This window comes from Leuresthes tenuis, unplaced genomic scaffold (genome assembly GCF_036924035.1).
Source record: "Leuresthes tenuis unplaced genomic scaffold, fLeuTen1.0.hap1 SCAF_4, whole genome shotgun sequence".
NCBI classification, from domain to species: Eukaryota; Metazoa; Chordata; class Actinopteri; order Atheriniformes; family Atherinopsidae; genus Leuresthes; species Leuresthes tenuis.
Window position 1 is genome coordinate 38,570,186 of NW_027325358.1, and position 22,697 is coordinate 38,592,882.

A 22,697-nucleotide genomic window follows, 5' to 3' on the forward strand; every position below is an offset into this window, starting at 1 on the left:
AGGTAATGTACCGTTTGCATGTATTGGGCTCGTGTTTTTCTCAGACTATTGTGAAGTCTGAGCAAAGCGACAAAGCATACGTGGAGGTTGTCATTCACCCATCCCGTGAAGTCTGAGGTTTAGTTCCCAAGCTCGAGCGTGCTTCTGCCGAGGGACATTGAATGCACCACTACAGCGTCACCTTTCAAGATGGTCGCGACAGTGAGGGTGTGCCTGCTGTGCTTTTCTTGGGCTTTACTGTTACTTGTTATTTTCGTGTCGACATCACAGGATGCCTCTGCACCGGTCATGTGACGTAAAGGACCTGTGACCTCCCGCCGGGTCAGAGGTCCGTTCTCGAAGGTTTCCCCTCCGTCGGTGAAGAGGCGCAGACTGTCCTGAACAGACATTAAAACCCTCAGCTAAGCCTCTGGTTGGTTTTATTAGACTTTTTACAGACCGTGACTTTCCGCACGTGTCGTGCTTGAAATGTCGCCTGTTAAATGATCTTTTAATCATTTACCAGCAGTTTGTGGGATGCAGGATGTGTTGTGGAGGTTAGTGGATATGATGCAGACTGGACGGATATGTTTCACTGTCAGTGAACGCAACAGCTTTCTCTCAGGGGGGTGTTGAGGGAAAGGTTGACCAACACACTGGATGATATCAGTTTATTTCAAAGCTCTGTGTGTTGACCACTAACTCTCCACAGATTTCAGATAATGTTCGAATGGTATCTGAATTATTGGTTTTCTGTGAACTTAATTTAAGTCTTTTTGCAGATCTCCTAAATCCAAAGTAAACAGATTTAAGACTCGTTAAAATCAGTGTGTTCCAACACAGGGAAAGTTGAGAATGGAGCTCATCTCATCTGAAGTTATCTGAAGGGCAGCTTGAAGAGTTTGCTCTGACAGACCTGCCTGAGATCAGCTGTTTCTAAGCTCTGAGAAATCAGCTTTACTTTGCTCTGACAGACCTGCCTGAGATCAGCTGTTTCTAAGCTGTGAGAAATCAGCTTTACTTTGCTCTGACAGACCTGCCTGAGATCAGCTGTTTCTAAGCTGTGAGAAATCAGCTTTACTTTGCTCTGACAGACCTGCCTGAGATCAGCTGTTTCTAAGCTGTGAGAAATCAGCTTTACTTTGCTCTGACAGACCTGCCTGAGATCAGCTGTTTCTAAACTGTGAGAAATCAGCTTTACTTTGCTCTGACAGACCTGCCTGAGATCAGCTGTTTCTAAGCTGTGAGAAATCAGCTTTACTTTGCTCTGACAGACCTGCCTGAGATCAGCTGTTTCTAAGCTGTGAGAAATCAGCTTTACTTTGTTCTGACAGACCTGCCTGAGATCAGCTGTTTCTAAGCTGTGAGAAATCAGCTTTACTTTGCTCTGACAGACCTGCCTGAGATCAGCTGTTTCTAAGCTGTGAGAAATCAGCTTTACTTTGTTCTGACAGACCTGCCTGAGATCAGCTGTTTCTAAGCTCTGATAAATCAGCTTTACTTTGTTCTGACAGACCTGCCTGAGATCAGCTGTTTCTAAACTGTGAGAAATCAGCTTTACTTTGCTCTGACAGACCTGCCTGAGATCAGCTGTTTCTAAGCTCTGAGAAATCAGCTTTACTTTGTTCTGACAGACCTGCCTGAGATCAGCTGTTTCTAAACTGTGAGAAATCAGCTTTACTTTGCTCTGACAGACCTGCCTGAGATCAGCTGTTTCTAAACTGTGAGAAATCAGCTTTACTTTGCTCTGACAGACCTGCCTGAGATCAGCTGTTTCTAAGCTCTGAGAAATCAGCTTTACTTTGCTCTGACAGACCTGCCTGAGATCAGCTGTTTCTAAGCTGTGAGAAATCAGCTTTACTTTGCTCTGACAGACCTGCCTGAGATCAGCTGTTTCTAAGCTGTGAGAAATCAGCTTTACTTTGCTCTGACAGACCTGCCTGAGATCAGCTGTTTCTAAACTGTGAGAAATCAGCTTTACTTTGCTCTGACAGACCTGCCTGAGATCAGCTGTTTCTAAGCTGTGAGAAATCAGCTTTACTTTGTTCTGACAGACCTGCCTGAGATCAGCTGTTTCTAAGCTCTGAGAAATCAGCTTTACTTTGCTCTGACAGACCTGCCTGAGATCAGCTGTTTCTAAGCTGTGAGAAATCAGCTTTACTTTGTTCTGACAGACCTGCCTGAGATCAGCTGTTTCTAAGCTCTGAGAAATCAGCTTTACTTTGCTCTGACAGACCTGCCTGAGATCAGCTGTTTCTAAACTGTGAGAAATCAGCTTTACTTTGCTCTGACAGACCTGCCTGAGATCAGCTGTTTCTAAGCTGTGAGAAATCAGCTTTACTTTGCTCTGACAGACCTGCCTGAGATCAGCTGTTTCTAAGCTCTGAGAAATCAGCTTTACTTTGCTCTGACAGACCTGCCTGAGATCAGCTGTTTCTAAGCTGTGAGCAATCAGCTTTACTTTGTTCTGACAGACCTGCCTGAGATCAGCTGTTTCTAAGCTCTGAGAAATCAGCTTTACTTTGCTCTGACAGACCTGCCTGAGATCAGCTGTTTCTAAGCTGTGAGAAATCAGCTTTACTTTGCTCTGACAGACCTGCCTGAGATCAGCTGTTTCTAAGCTCTGAGAAATCAGCTTTACTTTGCTCTGACAGACCTGCCTGAGATCAGCTGTTTCTAAACTGTGAGAAATCAGCTTTACTTTGCTCTGACAGACCTGCCTGAGATCAGCTGTTTCTAAGCTGTGAGAAATCAGCTTTACTTTGCTCTGACAGACCTGCCTGAGATCAGCTGTTTCTAAGCTCTGATAAATCAGCTTTACTTTGCTCTGACAGACCTGCCTGAGATCAGCTGTTTCTAAGCTGTGAGAAATCAGCTTTACTTTGCTCTGACAGACCTGCCTGAGATCAGCTGTTTCTAAACTGTGAGAAATCAGCTTTACTTTGCTCTGACAGACCTGCCTGAGATCAGCTGTTTCTAAGCTCTGAGAAATCAGCTTTACTTTGTTCTGACAGACCTGTCTGAGATCAGCTGTTTCTAAGCTCTGAGAAATCAGCTTTACTTTGTTCTGACAGACCTGCCTGAGATCAGCTGTTTCTAAGCTCTGAGAAATCAGCTTTACTTTGCTCTGACAGACCTGCCTGAGATCAGCTGTTTCTAAGCTGTGAGAAATCAGCTTTACTTTGCTCTGACAGACCTGTCTGAGATCAGCTGTTTCTAAGCTGTGAGAAATCAGCTTTACTTTGTTCTGACAGACCTGTCTGAGATCAGCTGTTTCTAAGCTCTGAGAAATCAGCTTTACTTTGTTCTGACAGACCTGTCTGAGATCAGCTGTTTCTAAGCTCTGATAAATCAGCTTTACTTTGCTCTGACAGACCTGCCTGAGATCAGCTGTTTCTAAGCTCTGAGAAATCAGCTTTACTTTGCTCTGACAGACCTGCCTGAGATCAGCTGTTTCTAAACTGTGAGAAATCAGCTTTACTTTGCTCTGACAGACCTGTCTGAGATCAGCTGTTTCTAAGCTCTGAGAAATCAGCTTTACTTTGCTCTGACAGACCTGCCTGAGATCCGCTGTTTCTAAGCTCTGAGAAATCAGCTTTACTTTGTTCTGACAGACCTGCCTGAGATCAGCTGTTTCTAAGCTGTGAGAAATCAGCTTTACTTTGTTCTGACAGACCTGTCTGAGATCAGCTGTTTCTAAGCTCTGAGAAATCAGCTTTACTTTGCTCTGACAGACCTGCCTGAGATCAGCTGTTTCTAAACTGTGAGAAATCAGCTTTACTTTGCTCTGACAGACCTGCCTGAGATCAGCTGTTTCTAAACTGTGAGAAATCAGCTTTACTTTGCTCTGACAGACCTGTCTGAGATCAGCTGTTTCTAAACTGTGAGAAATCAGCTTTACTTTGCTCTGACAGACCTGCCTGAGATCCGCTGTTTCTAAGCTCTGACAGACCTGCCTGAGATCAGCTGTTTCTAAGCTCTGAGAAATCAGCTTTACTTTGCTCTGACAGACCTGTCTGAGATCAGCTGTTTCTAAGCTGTGAGAAATCAGCTTTACTTTGCTCTGACAGACCTGCCTGAGATCAGCTGTTTCTAAGCTCTGAGAAATCAGCTTTACTTTGCTCTGACAGACCTGCCTGAGATCAGCTGTTTCTAAGCTCTGAGAAATCAGCTTTACTTTGCTCTGACAGACCTGCCTGAGATCAGCTGTTTCTAAGCTGTGAGAAATCAGCTTTACTTTGCTCTGACAGACCTGCCTGAGATCAGCTGTTTCTAAGCTGTGAGAAATCAGCTTTACTTTGCTCTGACAGACCTGCCTGAGATCAGCTGTTTCTAAGCTGTGAGAAATCAGCTTTACTTTGCTCTGACAGACCTGCCTGAGATCAGCTGTTTCTAAGCTCTGATAAATCAGCTTTACTTTGCTCTGACAGACCTGCCTGAGATCAGCTGTTTCTAAGCTGTGAGAAATCAGCTTTACTTTGCTCTGACAGACCTGCCTGAGATCAGCTGTTTCTAAGCTGTGAGAAATCAGCTTTACTTTGCTCTGACAGACCTGCCTGAGATCAGCTGTTTCTAAACTGTGAGAAATCAGCTTTACTTTGCTCTGACAGACCTGCCTGAGATCAGCTGTTTCTAAGCTGTGAGAAATCAGCTTTACTTTGTTCTGACAGACCTGCCTGAGATCAGCTGTTTCTAAGCTCTGAGAAATCAGCTTTACTTTGCTCTGACAGACCTGCCTGAGATCAGCTGTTTCTAAGCTGTGAGAAATCAGCTTTACTTTGCTCTGACAGACCTGCCTGAGATCAGCTGTTTCTAAGCTGTGAGAAATCAGCTTTACTTTGCTCTGACAGACCTGCCTGAGATCAGCTGTTTCTAAACTGTGAGAAATCAGCTTTACTTTGCTCTGACAGACCTGCCTGAGATCAGCTGTTTCTAAGCTGTGAGAAATCAGCTTTACTTTGTTCTGACAGACCTGCCTGAGATCAGCTGTTTCTAAGCTCTGATAAATCAGCTTTACTTTGTTCTGACAGACCTGCCTGAGATCAGCTGTTTCTAAACTGTGAGAAATCAGCTTTACTTTGCTCTGACAGACCTGCCTGAGATCAGCTGTTTCTAAGCTCTGAGAAATCAGCTTTACTTTGTTCTGACAGACCTGCCTGAGATCAGCTGTTTCTAAACTGTGAGAAATCAGCTTTACTTTGCTCTGACAGACCTGCCTGAGATCAGCTGTTTCTAAACTGTGAGAAATCAGCTTTACTTTGCTCTGACAGACCTGCCTGAGATCAGCTGTTTCTAAGCTCTGAGAAATCAGCTTTACTTTGCTCTGACAGACCTGCCTGAGATCAGCTGTTTCTAAGCTGTGAGAAATCAGCTTTACTTTGCTCTGACAGACCTGCCTGAGATCAGCTGTTTCTAAACTGTGAGAAATCAGCTTTACTTTGCTCTGACAGACCTGCCTGAGATCAGCTGTTTCTAAGCTGTGAGAAATCAGCTTTACTTTGCTCTGACAGACCTGCCTGAGATCAGCTGTTTCTAAACTGTGAGAAATCAGCTTTACTTTGCTCTGACAGACCTGCCTGAGATCAGCTGTTTCTAAGCTGTGAGAAATCAGCTTTACTTTGTTCTGACAGACCTGCCTGAGATCAGCTGTTTCTAAGCTCTGAGAAATCAGCTTTACTTTGCTCTGACAGACCTGCCTGAGATCAGCTGTTTCTAAGCTGTGAGAAATCAGCTTTACTTTGTTCTGACAGACCTGCCTGAGATCAGCTGTTTCTAAGCTCTGAGAAATCAGCTTTACTTTGCTCTGACAGACCTGCCTGAGATCAGCTGTTTCTAAACTGTGAGAAATCAGCTTTACTTTGCTCTGACAGACCTGCCTGAGATCAGCTGTTTCTAAGCTGTGAGAAATCAGCTTTACTTTGCTCTGACAGACCTGCCTGAGATCAGCTGTTTCTAAGCTCTGAGAAATCAGCTTTACTTTGCTCTGACAGACCTGCCTGAGATCAGCTGTTTCTAAGCTGTGAGCAATCAGCTTTACTTTGCTCTGACAGACCTGCCTGAGATCAGCTGTTTCTAAGCTGTGAGAAATCAGCTTTACTTTGCTCTGACAGACCTGCCTGAGATCAGCTGTTTCTAAGCTCTGAGAAATCAGCTTTACTTTGCTCTGACAGACCTGCCTGAGATCAGCTGTTTCTAAGCTGTGAGAAATCAGCTTTACTTTGCTCTGACAGACCTGCCTGAGATCAGCTGTTTCTAAGCTCTGAGAAATCAGCTTTACTTTGCTCTGACAGACCTGCCTGAGATCAGCTGTTTCTAAGCTGTGAGAAATCAGCTTTACTTTGCTCTGACAGACCTGCCTGAGATCAGCTGTTTCTAAGCTCTGAGAAATCAGCTTTACTTTGCTCTGACAGACCTGCCTGAGATCAGCTGTTTCTAAGCTCTGAGAAATCAGCTTTACTTTGTTCTGACAGACCTGTCTGAGATCAGCTGTTTCTAAGCTCTGAGAAATCAGCTTTACTTTGTTCTGACAGACCTGCCTGAGATCAGCTGTTTCTAAGCTGTGAGAAATCAGCTTTACTTTGCTCTGACAGACCTGTCTGAGATCAGCTGTTTCTAAGCTGTGAGAAATCAGCTTTACTTTGTTCTGACAGACCTGTCTGAGATCAGCTGTTTCTAAGCTCTGAGAAATCAGCTTTACTTTGTTCTGACAGACCTGTCTGAGATCAGCTGTTTCTAAGCTCTGATAAATCAGCTTTACTTTGCTCTGACAGACCTGCCTGAGATCAGCTGTTTCTAAGCTCTGAGAAATCAGCTTTACTTTGCTCTGACAGACCTGCCTGAGATCAGCTGTTTCTAAACTGTGAGAAATCAGCTTTACTTTGCTCTGACAGACCTGTCTGAGATCAGCTGTTTCTAAGCTCTGAGAAATCAGCTTTACTTTGTTCTGACAGACCTGTCTGAGATCAGCTGTTTCTAAGCTCTGAGAAATCAGCTTTACTTTGCTCTGACAGACCTGCCTGAGATCCGCTGTTTCTAAGCTCTGAGAAATCAGCTTTACTTTGCTCTGACAGACCTGCCTGAGATCCGCTGTTTCTAAGCTCTGAGAAATCAGCTTTACTTTGTTCTGACAGACCTGCCTGAGATCAGCTGTTTCTAAGCTGTGAGAAATCAGCTTTACTTTGCTCTGACAGACCTGTCTGAGATCAGCTGTTTCTAAGCTCTGAGAAATCAGCTTTACTTTGCTCTGACAGACCTGCCTGAGATCCGCTGTTTCTAAGCTCTGAGAAATCAGCTTTACTTTGTTCTGACAGACCTGCCTGAGATCAGCTGTTTCTAAGCTGTGAGAAATCAGCTTTACTTTGTTCTGACAGACCTGTCTGAGATCAGCTGTTTCTAAGCTCTGAGAAATCAGCTTTACTTTGCTCTGACAGACCTGCCTGAGATCCGCTGTTTCTAAGCTCTGACAGACCTGCCTGAGATCAGCTGTTTCTAAGCTCTGAGAAATCAGCTTTACTTTGCTCTGACAGACCTGCCTGAGATCAGCTGTTTCTAAACTGTGAGAAATCAGCTTTACTTTGCTCTGACAGACCTGTCTGAGATCAGCTGTTTCTAAACTGTGAGAAATCAGCTTTACTTTGCTCTGACAGACCTGCCTGAGATCCGCTGTTTCTAAGCTCTGACAGACCTGCCTGAGATCAGCTGTTTCTAAGCTCTGAGAAATCAGCTTTACTTTGCTCTGACAGACCTGTCTGAGATCAGCTGTTTCTAAGCTGTGAGAAATCAGCTTTACTTTGCTCTGACAGACCTGCCTGAGATCAGCTGTTTCTAAGCTCTGAGAAATCAGCTTTACTTTGCTCTGACAGACCTGCCTGAGATCAGCTGTTTCTAAGCTCTGAGAAATCAGCTTTACTTTGCTCTGACAGACCTGCCTGAGATCAGCTGTTTCTAAGCTGTGAGAAATCAGCTTTACTTTGCTCTGACAGACCTGCCTGAGATCAGCTGTTTCTAAGCTGTGAGAAATCAGCTTTACTTTGCTCTGACAGACCTGCCTGAGATCAGCTGTTTCTAAGCTGTGAGAAATCAGCTTTACTTTGCTCTGACAGACCTGCCTGAGATCAGCTGTTTCTAAGCTCTGATAAATCAGCTTTACTTTGCTCTGACAGACCTGCCTGAGATCAGCTGTTTCTAAGCTGTGAGAAATCAGCTTTACTTTGCTCTGACAGACCTGCCTGAGATCAGCTGTTTCTAAGCTCTGAGAAATCAGCTTTACTTTGCTCTGACAGACCTGCCTGAGATCAGCTGTTTCTAAGCTGTGAGAAATCAGCTTTACTTTGTTCTGACAGACCTGCCTGAGATCAGCTGTTTCTAAGCTCTGAGAAATCAGCTTTACTTTGCTCTGACAGACCTGCCTGAGATCAGCTGTTTCTAAGCTCTGAGAAATCAGCTTTACTTTGCTCTGACAGACCTGCCTGAGATCAGCTGTTTCTAAGCTGTGAGAAATCAGCTTTACTTTGCTCTGACAGACCTGCCTGAGATCAGCTGTTTCTAAGCTCTGAGAAATCAGCTTTACTTTGCTCTGACAGACCTGCCTGAGATCCGCTGTTTCTAAGCTGTGAGAAATCAGCTTTACTTTGTTCTGACAGACCTGCCTGAGATCAGCTGTTTCTAAGCTCTGAGAAATCAGCTTTACTTTGTTCTGACAGACCTGCCTGAGATCAGCTGTTTCTAAGCTGTGAGAAATCAGCTTTACTTTGCTCTGACAGACCTGCCTGAGATCAGCTGTTTCTAAGCTGTGAGAAATCAGCTTTACTTTGCTCTGACAGACCTGCCTGTGTAGTAAAGTGAGAGATGCAGGGCCCCACAAGCATCACGCTGGTCAGGAGGTGTACAGAGTACAAGTTGACTTTTATTAACTCATCCAACGTAGCCATTTAACAAAGGGAAAATGGGGTGTTACTCTTCCCATAGCACATAAAACATACCCCCTTCCAACCTGACAGAACAAATCCCAACAGACATATATACTCTGATAGGCCTCCTCTCCAGTTCAAACGAGCCTATCAGAGCAGATCTGGGGATAAGAGGACAGACATCATTAACAATGAAATCATACAAATCTTAATTTGTTTGTGCCAACAAATACAAATTAACTCCTGCAAAATAAAGAAAGAAAATATAGTGCATTCAAAACTAATCCACAAAATGTACAACATAAATAATCCAACTTAATTAACTGAAAATATTTCCACCCATTTTGTCTACCAATCACAACAATCCCCACCTCTTTCTGGTCTCCATAAAGGAAGACCTATAGAGGCGAGCTCCCTCTTTGAGCCCATGCCCAGATGCAAACAGGACTGGAGAGACCAGGTGACAAACCACACCGCTCCACACCTACAATCCGACCCAGCATACAGTGAGAAGGTTAGCACTTCCTCACAGCCTGAGATCAGCTGTTTCTAAGCTGTGAGAAATCAGCTTTACTTTGCTCTGACAGACCTGCCTGAGATCAGCTGTTTCTAAGCTGTGAGAAATCAGCTTTACTTTGCTCTGACAGACCTGCCTGTGTAGTAAAGTGAGAGATGCAGGGCCCCACAAGCATCACGCTGGTCAGGAGGTGTACAGAGTACAAGTTGACTTTTATTAACTCATCCAACGTAGCCATTTAACAAAGGGAAAATGGGGTGTTACTCTTCCCATAGCACATAAAACATACCCCCTTCCAACCTGACAGAACAAATCCCAACAGACATATATACTCTGATAGGCCTCCTCTCCAGTTCAAACGAGCCTATCAGAGCAGATCTGGGGATAAGAGGACAGACATCATTAACAATGAAATCATACAAATCTTAATTTGTTTGTGCCAACAAATACAAATTAACTCCTGCAAAATAAAGAAAGAAAATATAGTGCATTCAAAACTAATCCACAAAATGTACAACATAAATAATCCAACTTAATTAACTGAAAATATTTCCACCCATTTTGTCTACCAATCACAACAATCCCCACCTCTTTCTGGTCTCCATAAAGGAAGACCTATAGAGGCGAGCTCCCTCTTTGAGCCCATGCCCAGATGCAAACAGGACTGGAGAGACCAGGTGACAAACCACACCGCTCCACACCTACAATCCGACCCAGCATACAGTGAGAAGGTTAGCACTTCCTCACATTTCACACCTCCTCCCCCTCTGGTTTGCACAGGTCCGGCAAACGGGACAGATAATCAGCAATAAGGTTTCCCTTACCTGGACAATGCTGTATGGTAAACTGATATGGCTGGAGAGCTAGACACCAACGCAAGATTCTTGCATTCTGATGCTGTTTTGATTGCATCCACTTCAAGGGTCGATGGTCCGTCTGCAATACAAATTCTCTTCCCAGAAGATAATACTTCAATGAATCAATAGCCCATTTTATAGCTAGTCCCTCCTTTTCTACAGTCGAATAATTTTTCTCCCGGTCAAACAGCTTCTTACTTAGGAATAGGACAGGTTTCTCCTCACCTGGCCTTCCCTGGGCTAACACAGCACCTAATCCCACACCAGAGGCATCAACTTGCACAAGGAACTGTTTTGTGAAGTCCGGGGTCTGTAACACAGGAGCTTGACAGATCTGTCTCTTTAAGGTCTGGAAGGCATTCTCACATTCATCACTCCAAATTATTTTAGAGACTGATTTTTTTGTTAGTTCCGTGAGGGGTGTTGCCAGTGTAGCAAAATGTGGAACAAATCTTCTGTACCATCCCACAAGTCCCAAAAAGGATCTCACCTGCTTTTTGGTCAGCGGTCTCGGAATCAGCTGTATAGCCTTTATCTTCTCTACTTGCGGTTTTATTTGCCCATGGCCAACCAAATATCCAAGGTATTTCACCTCCTCTTGGGCCCAAGAGCACTTGCTCGTGTTAAGGGTCAGTCCAGCTCCCTGGATCTTGGTCAGGACAACCTCAAGATGCTGCATGTGTTCCTCCCACGATTCACTGTAAATCACCACATCATCGAGATAGGCAGCCGCAAAACTGGAGCAATCGTTAAGCACAATATCCATTAATCTTTGAAAGGTTGCCGGTGCCCCATGAAGTCCAAAAGGTAGCACAGTGTACTGGTACAAACCCATTCCTGGAACCTGGAAAGCTGTGTATTCTTTACAAGCTGGGTCAAGAGGCACTTGCCAGTAACCTTTACATAGATCCAAGGTCGTGATATATTTGGCTTTTCCCAGTCTTTCCAACAGCTCATCAATACGTGGCATAGGATAAGTGTCAAAACAAGATATACTGTTCAGTTTCCTCATGTCAGAACAGAATCTTGGTTGATTGGAGTTTTTCTTAGGAACAAGCACAATAGGATTCGACCACTCACTCCTAGACAGCTCAATGACTCCCATGTCCAGCATCATCTGAACCTCCTTTCTCAGTGGTTCCATCATTCGTTCTGGAACTCTGTAAGGCTTTAGGCGGACAGGTTTAGCGTCCTTCAGAACAATTTTGTGTGTTATCACATCAGTAAGTCCAGGTTTTTCGGAGAATAGTGAAGGGAAAAGTTGTTGGAGCTCACCCAGTTGACGCCACTGATCCACACTCAGGTGTTTGGGAGGAAGATGGGGTTTACACTGCTGCCTTAAGGGTACCATATCAGCTTCTTCAGCTTCCACCATCTCATCATCTTCTGGCTGGATATCCTGGACCATCAGAACACACTCCCCACCTGTGTTCGGGTTGCTTCTATCCTGATACTCCTTTAACAGGTTTACATGAAGCAACTGTTTGGGTTTACGTTTGTCAGGACAGAAAACTTCATATGTTACAGGTCCCACCTTTCTGATAACAGAATAAGGGCCTTGCCACTTAGCGAGTAGCTTACTAGGCCCTGTAGGAAGCAGTAGCAACACTTGTTGACCAATTTTCAGTTCTCTTTCACGAGCATGTTTGTCGTACCATACCTTCTGTTTATGTTGAGCTTCTTGCAGGTGTTCTTTGACTTTTTCTCTGTAACTTTCCAGTTTGTCTCTTATTTGCAGAATGTAGGAGATAATATTGGTTGGTTTTGATGTCGCCTCTCCAGCCACCCAGTTGTCCTTCAGCATGTCCAAGGGGCCTCTGACCTGTTTGCCATATAACAACTCAAAAGGGGAGAAACCAGTTGAAGCCTGGGGTACCTCTCTGTATGCAAACAAAAGAAAAGGCAACCATTTATCCCCGTCTTTACCAGTATCATCAATAAACTTTCTTAACATTTGTTTCAGTGTACCATTAAACCTTTCAACAAGACCATCAGTTTCAGGGTGGTATGGGGTTGTTCTTATCCCTTTTACACCAAGTTGGGAATACAGTGACTTCATTAGATGTGACATAAAGTTTGTACCCTGGTTTGTTAAGATCTCTTTTGGGATGCCAACTCTAGAGAACAACTCCACTAAACACCGAATGATATGTTTGACCTGAATGGAGCGCAGAGGATACACGTCGGGATATCTGGTCGCATAGTCACATATGACGAGGGCAAATTTGTGTCCACTACTACTTTTTGGCAAGGGACCAACTATATCCATTGCTATCCTCTCATATGGCACACTCATAATGGGTAATGGTTGTAACTGGCCTCTGTTTGAAACTTTGGTGGGCGCTACTATCTGACATTCATGGCAGGTCTTACAGTATTCCATTACTTCTTTGTACAAACCTGGCCAATAGAAGCGTTGAGCAATGCGGTCATAGGTCTTGGCCTGTCCTAAATGCCCAGCCCACGGAATGGTATGGCCCAAATGTAAAATTATCTGACGATGCTCTTTTGGAACAACAAGTCTGGGTTTGTCAATGTCAGCCAAATACAAAAGATTTTCTTTTATGATGAAGGGATCCCCAATAATACTACTCAGTCCCCCTGAGCCTGCTTCCTGGTTCCCTTCTAGTACATGTGCCTTAGCAAAAAGAGGTTTCAGAGAAGAATCATTCATCTGAAATTCTTTGAAATTGTCTGGGATTTGCCATGAAGGTTCTATTAGTGGGGTTACAGGGAGAGTAGGTTCATGACCCGCGCTTTTGCCAATATTTCTATTCCTCTCCCGACGTCTTTGTCGTTTTGTTTTCTTCACCCTACCCACCTCTTCAAACAAACCATCATCTGCGTCTGGCAGTGGTTCTAACCCCTTACTAGTAGAGCGGGTAACGACAGCACAGGAGTATGCTACTGAGTTTTGTTGGACCAAGTTGTCTAAGATGGGCAAATCTTCACCAAGGATCACATCATAAGCTAGGTAATCTAAGACTCCAACAGTTAACAGGAAAGCTTGGCCTTCAACCTCAATGATCACATCTGCCGTTGGATAATCTTTCTTACATCCATGAACACATGTGATATTTACAATTCGCTCAAAGTTAGCATGTGCATTTACCAGTAAGCTGGATTTCACCAAAGTTTGTGAGCTACCGGTGTCAGCGAGAGCCTTTGCCACATTACCATTAACTGTCACCTCCACTATATGTTTATGGGGAACTATACCAGTATCATGAATATTACTCTGATCATGGTCTGGACGAGGTACAGCACACAATTCAACACATTTAGATTTTTTTAAAGGACACACTGAAGCTTTGTGGCCAGGTTGCTGACAGTAGAAACATACCAAGTAGTTAGGTTTTAAGTTGGAATGAGCAGGTTTCTTACCGGCCCCAGTGTACACACTGTCAATATCAGGAAATCTACACTGTTTGCTTTCTTCAAACCTTGGTTTGCCCACAGTCATTCTTTTCTCCGAGGAGTTCCGGTGAGCAGCTGTGTAGCGTTCTGCCAGGTCCGCTGCCTCTTCTCCAGTCTGGGGATTGTGTTCCTTAACCCAGGTGCGAATATCAGGATGGAGCACACGGAGGTACTGCTCCAAAATTATTACTTCCCCAATCTGCTCCTTTGTGCGGGTTTGCGGTCGCATCCATCGTTTATAAAGTCCCTTAATCCGGTTGTACTTTTCTCTGACCGTCTCCCCCACTGGCACAGTCGTGCTTCGGAAACGCTGCCTATAGGTTTCTTCGGTTACATTGTACTTCATTAAAACTGCAGATTTAATAGCTTCATAAGATTCAGACTGTTCTTCATCCATTCCAGCATAAGCCTCAAGCGCTTTTCCTGTCAGCAAAGTGACCACTCTGGCTGCCCACTCAACTGGCTGCCATCCCCATGTTCTGGCTATCCGTTCAAACCGAACAAAGAAACTCTCTGGGTCTTCACCTTCTTTGAAATGAGGTATTTTAGGATCCCCAACATGGCATCTTGTAGCACTCGTGGGTGGCGAAGCATGTTCTTGATGCTGAACTGGAAGCTGCTGTGAAGTGGAGTTGGGCCTTTGAGTTTGATGTGGAGTGACGTTTTCAGGTTGGACACTTGTCTTTTGGAGTCTGGAAGTTCCAGTCTGCAGCTTTTGAAGACCAGCAGTCATGGAGAGAGGAAATTGCCCAGGGCCTTCATATTGTTCTTCTGAGGACCAGTCCTGCATAGACCTTGGTACTATGTCAATTCTTAGTTGCTTAATCTGTTCAAAAAGTACTGCTTCAGTCCGTTTAGATCGACGCATAAACTCTCTCATTTCCTCGAAAAAGCTTAGTTCAGAGAGTTCTTGACTTTCACCACTGACCACAGCCATCTTAGGTCGTACCACTGGTTCTTCATCCCCTTCAGCCACTGTGGCTCCATCTGTTGGAGGCACAAATTCCATTGTCTTTTCCTCCATGTTTGCCAGGGTGGCTTTTCTTGCCGAACGGGCTCTTCCACGTCCTACACCTTTCATTTACCCAGGGGTCTGCCGCTGACTCTTCACAGACATATGAGATCCCACTTCTGACACCATTTGTAGTAAAGTGAGAGATGCAGGGCCCCACAAGCATCACGCTGGTCAGGAGGTGTACAGAGTACAAGTTGACTTTTATTAACTCATCCAACGTAGCCATTTAACAAAGGGAAAATGGGGTGTTACTCTTCCCATAGCACATAAAACATACCCCCTTCCAACCTGACAGAACAAATCCCAACAGACATATATACTCTGATAGGCCTCCTCTCCAGTTCAAACGAGCCTATCAGAGCAGATCTGGGGATAAGAGGACAGACATCATTAACAATGAAATCATACAAATCTTAATTTGTTTGTGCCAACAAATACAAATTAACTCCTGCAAAATAAAGAAAGAAAATATAGTGCATTCAAAACTAATCCACAAAATGTACAACATAAATAATCCAACTTAATTAACTGAAAATATTTCCACCCATTTTGTCTACCAATCACAACAATCCCCACCTCTTTCTGGTCTCCATAAAGGAAGACCTATAGAGGCGAGCTCCCTCTTTGAGCCCATGCCCAGATGCAAACAGGACTGGAGAGACCAGGTGACAAACCACACCGCTCCACACCTACAATCCGACCCAGCATACAGTGAGAAGGTTAGCACTTCCTCACAGCCTGAGATCAGCTGTTTCTAAGCTCTGAGAAATCAGCTTTACTTTGCTCTGACAGACCTGCCTGAGATCAGCTGTTTCTAAGCTCTGAGAAATCAGCTTTACTTTGCTCTGACAGACCTGCCTGAGATCAGCTGTTTCTAAGCTCTGAGAAATCAGCTTTACTTTGCTCTGACAGACCTGCCTGAGATCAGCTGTTTCTAAGCTGTGAGAAATCAGCTTTACTTTGCTCTGACAGACCTGCCTGAGATCAGCTGTTTCTAAGCTGTGAGAAATCAGCTTTACTTTGCTCTGACAGACCTGCCTGAGATCAGCTGTTTCTAAGCTCTGAGAAATCAGCTTTTCTTTGTTCTGACAGACCTGCCTGAGATCAGCTGTTTCTAAGCTCTGAGAAATCAGCTTTTCTTTGTTCTGACAGACCTGCCTGAGATCAGCTGTTTCTAAACTCTGAGAAATCAGCTTTACTTTCTGAGAAATCAGCTTTACTTTGCTCTGACAGACCTGCCTGAGATCAGCTGTTTCTAAGCTCTGAGAAATCAGCTTTACTTTGCTCTGACAGACCTGCCTGAGATCAGCTGTTTCTAAACTGTGAGAAATCAGCTTTACTTTGCTCTGACAGACCTGCCTGAGATCAGCTGTTTCTAAGCTGTGAGAAATCAGCTTTACTTTGCTCTGACAGACCTGCCTGAGATCAGCTGTTTCTAAGCTCTGAGAAATCAGCTTTACTTTGCTCTGACAGACCTGCCTGAGATCAGCTGTTTCTAAACTGTGAGAAATCAGCTTTACTTTGCTCTGACAGACCTGCCTGAGATCAGCTGTTTCTAAACTGTGAGAAATCAGCTTTACTTTGCTCTGACAGACCTGCCTGAGATCAGCTGTTTCTAAGCTCTGATAAATCAGCTTTACTTTGCTCTGACAGACCTGCCTGAGATCAGCTGTTTCTAAACTGTGAGAAATCAGCTTTACTTTGCTCTGACAGACCTGCCTGAGATCAGCTGTTTCTAAGCTCTGAGAAATCAGCTTTACTTTGCTCTGACAGACCTGCCTGAGATCAGCTGTTTCTAAACTGTGAGAAATCAGCTTTACTTTGCTCTGACAGACCTGCCTGAGATCAGCTGTTTCTAAGCTCTGAGAAATCAGCTTTACTTTGCTCTGACAGACCTGCCTGAGATCAGCTGTTTCTAAGCTGTGAGAAATCAGCTTTACTTTGTTCTGACAGACCTGCCTGAGATCAGCTGTTTCTAAGCTCTGAGAAATCAGCTTTACTTTGCTCTGACAGACCTGCCTGAGATCAGCTGTTTCTAAGCTGTGAGAAATCAGCTTTACTTTGTTCTGACAGACCTGCCTGAGATCAGCTGTTTCTAAGCTCTGAGAAATCAGCTTTACTTTGCTCTGACAGACCTGCCTGAGATCAGCTGTTTCTAAACTGTGAGAAATCAGCTTTACTTTGCTCTGACAGACCTGCCTGAGATCAGCTGTTTCTAAGCTGTGAGAAATCAGCTTTACTTTGCTCTGACAGACCTGCCTGAGATCAGCTGTTTCTAAGCTCTGAGAAATCAGCTTTACTTTGCTCTGACAGACCTGCCTGAGATCAGCTGTTTCTAAGCTGTGAGCAATCAGCTTTACTTTGTTCTGACAGACCTGCCTGAGATCAGCTGTTTCTAAGCTCTGAGAAATCAGCTTTACTTTGCTCTGACAGACCTGCCTGAGATCAGCTGTTTCTAAGCTCTGAGAAATCAGCTTTACTTTGCTCTGACAGACCTGCCTGAGATCAGCTGTTTCTAAACTGTGAGAAATCAGCTTTACTTTGCTCTGACAGACCTGCCTGAGATCAGCTGTTTCTAAGCTGTGAGAAATCAGCTTTACTTTGCTCTGACAGACCTGCCTGAGATCAGCTGTTTCTAAGCTGTGAGAAATCAGCTTTACTTTGCTCTGACAGACCTGCCTGAGATCAGCTGTTTCTAAGCTGTGAGAAATCAGCTTTACTTTGCTCTGACAGACCTGCCTGAGATCAGCTGTTTCTAAGCTGTGAGAAATCAGCTTTACTTTGCTCTGACAGACCTGCCTGAGATCAGCTGTTTCTAAGCTCTGATAAATCAGCTTTACTTTGCTCTGACAGACCTGCCTGAGATCAGCTGTTTCTAAGCTCTGAGAAATCAGCTTTACTTTGTTCTGACAGACCTGTCTGAGATCAGCTGTTTCTAAGCTCTGAGAAATCAGCTTTACTTTGTTCTGACAGACCTGCCTGAGATCAGCTGTTTCTAAGCTGTGAGAAATCAGCTTTACTTTGCTCTGACAGACCTGTCTGAGATCAGCTGTTTCTAAGCTGTGAGAAATCAGCTTTACTTTGTTCTGACAGACCTGTCTGAGATCAGCTGTTTCTAAGCTCTGAGAAATCAGCTTTACTTTGTTCTGACAGACCTGTCTGAGATCAGCTGTTTCTAAGCTCTGATAAATCAGCTTTACTTTGCTCTGACAGACCTGCCTGAGATCAGCTGTTTCTAAGCTCTGAGAAATCAGCTTTACTTTGCTCTGACAGACCTGCCTGAGATCAGCTGTTTCTAAACTGTGAGAAATCAGCTTTACTTTGCTCTGACAGACCTGTCTGAGATCAGCTGTTTCTAAGCTCTGAGAAATCAGCTTTACTTTGCTCTGACAGACCTGCCTGAGATCCGCTGTTTCTAAGCTCTGAGAAATCAGCTTTACTTTGTTCTGACAGACCTGCCTGAGATCAGCTGTTTCTAAACTGTGAGAAATCAGCTTTACTTTGCTCTGACAGACCTGCCTGAGATCAGCTGTTTCTAAGCTGTGAGAAATCAGCTTTACTTTGTTCTGACAGACCTGTCTGAGATCAGCTGTTTCTAAGCTCTGAGAAATCAGCTTTACTTTGCTCTGACAGACCTGCCTGAGATCCGCTGTTTCTAAGCTCTGACAGACCTGCCTGAGATCAGCTGTTTCTAAGCTCTGAGAAATCAGCTTTACTTTGCTCTGACAGACCTGCCTGAGATCAGCTGTTTCTAAACTGTGAGAAATCAGCTTTACTTTGCTCTGACAGACCTGTCTGAGATCAGCTGTTTCTAAACTGTGAGAAATCAGCTTTACTTTGCTCTGACAGACCTGCCTGAGATCCGCTGTTTCTAAGCTCTGACAGACCTGCCTGAGATCAGCTGTTTCTAAGCTCTGAGAAATCAGCTTTACTTTGCTCTGACAGACCTGTCTGAGATCAGCTGTTTCTAAGCTGTGAGAAATCAGCTTTACTTTGCTCTGACAGACCTGCCTGAGATCAGCTGTTTCTAAGCTCTGAGAAATCAGCTTTACTTTGCTCTGACAGACCTGCCTGAGATCAGCTGTTTCTAAGCTCTGAGAAATCAGCTTTACTTTGCTCTGACAGACCTGCCTGAGATCAGCTGTTTCTAAGCTGTGAGAAATCAGCTTTACTTTGCTCTGACAGACCTGCCTGAGATCAGCTGTTTCTAAGCTCTGAGAAATCAGCTTTACTTTGCTCTGACAGACCTGCCTGAGATCAGCTGTTTCTAAGCTGTGAGAAATCAGCTTTACTTTGCTCTGACAGACCTGCCTGAGATCAGCTGTTTCTAAGCTCTGAGAAATCAGCTTTACTTTGCTCTGACAGACCTGCCTGAGATCAGCTGTTTCTAAGCTGTGAGAAATCAGCTTTACTTTGTTCTGACAGACCTGCCTGAGATCAGCTGTTTCTAAGCTCTGAGAAATCAGCTTTACTTTGCTCTGACAGACCTGCCTGAGATCAGCTGTTTCTAAGCTCTGAGAAATCAGCTTTACTTTGCTCTGACAGACCTGCCTGAGATCAGCTGTTTCTAAGCTGTGAGAAATCAGCTTTACTTTGCTCTGACAGACCTGCCTGAGATCAGCTGTTTCTAAGCTCTGAGAAATCAGCTTTACTTTGCTCTGACAGACCTGCCTGAGATCCGCTGTTTCTAAGCTGTGAGAAATCAGCTTTACTTTGTTCTGACAGACCTGCCTGAGATCAGCTGTTTCTAAGCTCTGAGAAATCAGCTTTACTTTGTTCTGACAGACCTGCCTGAGATCAGCTGTTTCTAAGCTGTGAGAAATCAGCTTTACTTTGCTCTGACAGACCTGCCTGAGATCAGCTGTTTCTAAGCTGTGAGAAATCAGCTTTACTTTGCTCTGACAGACCTGCCTGTGTAGTAAAGTGAGAGATGCAGGGCCCCACAAGCATCACGCTGGTCAGGAGGTGTACAGAGTACAAGTTGACTTTTATTAACTCATCCAACGTAGCCATTTAACAAAGGGAAAATGGGGTGTTACTCTTCCCATAGCACATAAAACATACCCCCTTCCAACCTGACAGAACAAATCCCAACAGACATATATACTCTGATAGGCCTCCTCTCCAGTTCAAACGAGCCTATCAGAGCAGATCTGGGGATAAGAGGACAGACATCATTAACAATGAAATCATACAAATCTTAATTTGTTTGTGCCAACAAATACAAATTAACTCCTGCAAAATAAAGAAAGAAAATATAGTGCATTCAAAACTAATCCACAAAATGTACAACATAAATAATCCAACTTAATTAACTGAAAATATTTCCACCCATTTTGTCTACCAATCACAACAATCCCCACCTCTTTCTGGTCTCCATAAAGGAAGACCTATAGAGGCGAGCTCCCTCTTTGAGCCCATGCCCAGATGCAAACAGGACTGGAGAGACCAGGTGACAAACCACACCGCTCCACACCTACAATCCGACCCAGCATACAGTGAGAAGGTTAGCACTTCCTCACAGCCTGAGATCAGCTGTTTCTAAGCTGTGAGAAATCAGCTTTACTTTGCTCTGACAGACCTGCCTGAGATCAGCTGTTTCTAAGCTCTGAGAAATCAGCTTTACTTTGCTCTGACAGACCTGCCTGTGTAGTAAAGTGAGAGATGCAGGGCCCCACAAGCATCACGCTGGTCAGGAGGTGTACAGAGTACAAGTTGACTTTTATTAACTCATCCAACGTAGCCATTTAACAAAGGGAAAATGGGGTGTTACTCTTCCCATAGCACATAAAACATACCCCCTTCCAACCTGACAGAACAAATCCCAACAGACATATATACTCTGATAGGCCTCCTCTCCAGTTCAAACGAGCCTATCAGAGCAGATCTGGGGATAAGAGGACAGACATCATTAACAATGAAATCATACAAATCTTAATTTGTTTGTGCCAACAAATACAAATTAACTCCTGCAAAATAAAGAAAGAAAATATAGTGCATTCAAAACTAATCCACAAAATGTACAACATAAATAATCCAACTTAATTAACTGAAAATATTTCCACCCATTTTGTCTACCAATCACAACAATCCCCACCTCTTTCTGGTCTCCATAAAGGAAGACCTATAGAGGCGAGCTCCCTCTTTGAGCCCATGCCCAGATGCAAACAGGACTGGAGAGACCAGGTGACAAACCACACCGCTCCACACCTACAATCCGACCCAGCATACAGTGAGAAGGTTAGCACTTCCTCACATTTCACACCTCCTCCCCCTCTGGTTTGCACAGGTCCGGCAAACGGGACAGATAATCAGCAATAAGGTTTCCCTTACCTGGACAATGCTGTATGGTAAACTGATATGGCTGGAGAGCTAGACACCAACGCAAGATTCTTGCATTCTGATGCTGTTTTGATTGCATCCACTTCAAGGGTCGATGGTCCGTCTGCAATACAAATTCTCTTCCCAGAAGATAATACTTCAATGAATCAATAGCCCATTTTATAGCTAGTCCCTCCTTTTCTACAGTCGAATAATTTTTCTCCCGGTCAAACAGCTTCTTACTTAGGAATAGGACAGGTTTCTCCTCACCTGGCCTTCCCTGGGCTAACACAGCACCTAATCCCACACCAGAGGCATCAACTTGCACAAGGAACTGTTTTGTGAAGTCCGGGGTCTGTAACACAGGAGCTTGACAGATCTGTCTCTTTAAGGTCTGGAAGGCATTCTCACATTCATCACTCCAAATTATTTTAGAGACTGATTTTTTTGTTAGTTCCGTGAGGGGTGTTGCCAGTGTAGCAAAATGTGGAACAAATCTTCTGTACCATCCCACAAGTCCCAAAAAGGATCTCACCTGCTTTTTGGTCAGCGGTCTCGGAATCAGCTGTATAGCCTTTATCTTCTCTACTTGCGGTTTTATTTGCCCATGGCCAACCAAATATCCAAGGTATTTCACCTCCTCTTGGGCCCAAGAGCACTTGCTCGTGTTAAGGGTCAGTCCAGCTCCCTGGATCTTGGTCAGGACAACCTCAAGATGCTGCATGTGTTCCTCCCACGATTCACTGTAAATCACCACATCATCGAGATAGGCAGCCGCAAAACTGGAGCAATCGTTAAGCACAATATCCATTAATCTTTGAAAGGTTGCCGGTGCCCCATGAAGTCCAAAAGGTAGCACAGTGTACTGGTACAAACCCATTCCTGGAACCTGGAAAGCTGTGTATTCTTTACAAGCTGGGTCAAGAGGCACTTGCCAGTAACCTTTACATAGATCCAAGGTCGTGATATATTTGGCTTTTCCCAGTCTTTCCAACAGCTCATCAATACGTGGCATAGGATAAGTGTCAAAACAAGATATACTGTTCAGTTTCCTCATGTCAGAACAGAATCTTGGTTGATTGGAGTTTTTCTTAGGAACAAGCACAATAGGATTCGACCACTCACTCCTAGACAGCTCAATGACTCCCATGTCCAGCATCATCTGAACCTCCTTTCTCAGTGGTTCCATCATTCGTTCTGGAACTCTGTAAGGCTTTAGGCGGACAGGTTTAGCGTCCTTCAGAACAATTTTGTGTGTTATCACATCAGTAAGTCCAGGTTTTTCGGAGAATAGTGAAGGGAAAAGTTGTTGGAGCTCACCCAGTTGACGCCACTGATCCACACTCAGGTGTTTGGGAGGAAGATGGGGTTTACACTGCTGCCTTAAGGGTACCATATCAGCTTCTTCAGCTTCCACCATCTCATCATCTTCTGGCTGGATATCCTGGACCATCAGAACACACTCCCCACCTGTGTTCGGGTTGCTTCTATCCTGATACTCCTTTAACAGGTTTACATGAAGCAACTGTTTGGGTTTACGTTTGTCAGGACAGAAAACTTCATATGTTACAGGTCCCACCTTTCTGATAACAGAATAAGGGCCTTGCCACTTAGCGAGTAGCTTACTAGGCCCTGTAGGAAGCAGTAGCAACACTTGTTGACCAATTTTCAGTTCTCTTTCA

General features: G+C 44.2%; 1 protein-coding gene across 1 annotated transcript in view; it reads left to right on the forward strand.

Moving 5' to 3' along the window:
• The first annotated feature begins 216 nt into the window (after positions 1–216).
• Positions 217–22,697, forward strand: part of LOC140304863 (uncharacterized) — a 38,840-nt gene continuing 16,359 nt past the window's right edge. Inside the window, exon 1 of the mRNA XM_072383665.1 lies at positions 217–412. The gene's annotated coding sequence lies outside the window, so the exon portion shown is untranslated. The remainder of the gene's footprint in view (positions 413–22,697) is intronic.